This window comes from Microtus ochrogaster, chromosome 10 (genome assembly GCF_000317375.1).
Source record: "Microtus ochrogaster isolate Prairie Vole_2 chromosome 10, MicOch1.0, whole genome shotgun sequence".
In the NCBI taxonomy this organism is placed as follows: domain Eukaryota; kingdom Metazoa; phylum Chordata; class Mammalia; order Rodentia; family Cricetidae; genus Microtus; species Microtus ochrogaster.
The window spans coordinates 48,359,448-48,361,671 of NC_022016.1; the positions used below are offsets into that span (position 1 = coordinate 48,359,448).

General features: G+C 54.0%; 1 protein-coding gene across 3 annotated transcripts in view; it reads right to left on the reverse strand.

Moving 5' to 3' along the window:
- The window catches only part of Luzp1 (leucine zipper protein 1), an 86,355-nt gene that overhangs the window by 79,140 nt on the left and 4,991 nt on the right, over positions 1-2,224 (reverse strand). For 2 of the 3 annotated variants that reach the window (XM_005353012.2, XM_013348415.2), the window contains exon 1: positions 205-351. The exons of the other annotated variant lie outside the window; for it this stretch is intronic. The gene's annotated coding sequence lies outside the window, so the exon portion shown is untranslated. Of the gene's footprint in view, positions 1-204; positions 352-2,224 lie in introns of those variants that run through there. 3 annotated transcript variants of the gene reach the window in all.

A 2,224-nucleotide genomic window follows, 5' to 3' on the forward strand; every position in this document is an offset into this window, starting at 1 on the left:
CTCTCGCTCTTTCTCTCTCACTCTCCCTCCAACTCCGGACACACTCTCCCGGGCTGGCCCACCGGAGACCTCCCCTTCCCGGATCCGCTTCCACAAGCCGCGCGCACTCCCCACCGCCCCCGGGACACCCCGGCCGAGCACCCCCCGCCACACAAGCCGAGCCCTCGGGCCGCCCGCCTGGCCGCGCTCCCGCCGCCGCCTCACCTCTGCAGCTCCGGCCCGCGATCCAGCCGCCGAAAGATCCGGCGCTTCGCTCCCAGCGGCCGGCGCCTGCTCCGGCTCCCCGAGACTGACAATGAGGGGCGGAGCCTGATGTGGCGTCAGCGTTCCGGGGGCGGGGCGGGGACAATGCCACGCCCCTAGGCCTTTCTTTGGGCCCTCCCACTTCCAAACCCAGAGGGTTTGAATCCAGCCAAGTTTTCTTTGCCTTCCTCGGTAGGTGCTGGGCTCCCAGGGAAACCTGACTTGGAAGGCGAGACCAAATTCAAAAGGGACGCTCTCAGAGACGTTCGGAGGGTGCCGTGAGACCATGCATACAAAGAGATTAGCCCAGAGCCTGAAATGGCGTAATCGTTCAACAACCACCACTCCTACTTAGGGAGTTTGGAGAAGGAACTGGGCGTGGCTCAGAGGTCATGAGTTCTAGTCCCACTAACTCCACATCCATTCCTGGTGAGCTGCCAGAAAAAGTCCTTTCCTATCTATAGTCCCCACTTTTACCCTCTTTCAAATGGGAATCGGCAGTGGCCAGATGGTCTCAAAAAGTCCCACCAACGCCTTCCAAGTAAGTGCAAAGAACGAGGGCCCAGAGAAGGGTCAAAGGACTTCGAAGGTAGCTCAGGACCCACAGCCAGCAGAGTACAGGCCCACAGTGAGAGACATTCTCTCTGTGGACGCCCTCCCACGCGCTGGCACCCAGCAGCCTGCACAAGCCGGGACACAGATGGACTAGAGCTGCTTCCGCTCTGACTGCGGCAGTATGGTTGGTCTCTGGAGACGCCTCTTGTGTAAGCTCTTTATTGCCTATGGAACAAAGGCCAAATCCGTGGCCTGGTGTGCTCGCTTCCTACCTTCAAACACACACTCTCCAAGGTTTACCAAAACTTCCCTCCGGCACACCCACTGCTTTCCCACATCTGCCCTTTTTGCTCATGCTCTCTCCTTGTCACCTCATCTCCTGTGCATGTCCTCCTGGTTTCCTCCAGGCAAAAGCCTAATGGCATTGGCTTGAGCTCTCACAGGACCACGGACACATCGGAACTTGTATCCTGTTGACCTCCAGCTGGGTGTGGTGGTGGCACATGCCTACAGCCCCAACACTCAGGAAGCAGGTGCATTACTAGTTTGAGACAAGCTGGGCTAAGACAAAGAGAACGTGCCTTTAAAAAAAATGATGCCCGTCATGGGCAATGCACACTGATAGACAAACGTTGAAGCAGACGTAACAGGAGGGTCACGAGTCTGAGGTTAGCCTGGACTACCCTTTGGGGCTGAGGCTAGAACTCCGTGGGTAGAGTGTTTGTCTAGAATGCCCAGTGCTCTGGCTCGAATCACCGGCACCGCATAGACTGATGTGGTAACACGCACCTGTCATTCCAACACTCGGGAAGTAGAGACAGGAAAAGCAGAAATCCAAATTCAAAGCTGGGCATACTGGCCAATGCCTTTAACCCCAGCACTTGGGAAGCAGAGGCAAGTGGATCTCTGTGGGTTTGAGGCCAGCTTGATCTAGATAGTGAGTTCCAGGACAGCCAGAGTTACATAGTGAAAACCTGTCCAAAAAAATTCAAGTTCAGGACTGGAGCGATTTCCCAGTGGTTAGAGCATTTTGCAGAGGACCCAGGTTCAGTTCCCAGCACCCACATGGCAGCTCCCAACAATCTGTAACTCCAGTTCCAGAGGATCTAATGCCCTTTCCTGGTCTTTGCAGGCACCAGGCACTTACATACATGGTACACATGCATACATGTAAGCAAAACATTCATTCACATAAAAAAATTAATAATTTTTATGTTTTGGGATTTTTTGAGACAGGATTTCTCTGTGTAGTCATGACTGTCCTGGAACTTGATCTGTAGACCAGGCTAGCCTGGAACTCAGATAACTGTTCACCTCTGCCCCCAGAGTGCTGGGATTGAAAATAATAAAGTTTTTTTTTTCTTTTTTGGTTTTTCGAGACAGGGTTTCTCTGTAGCTTTGGAGCCTGTCCTGGAACTCCCTTGGT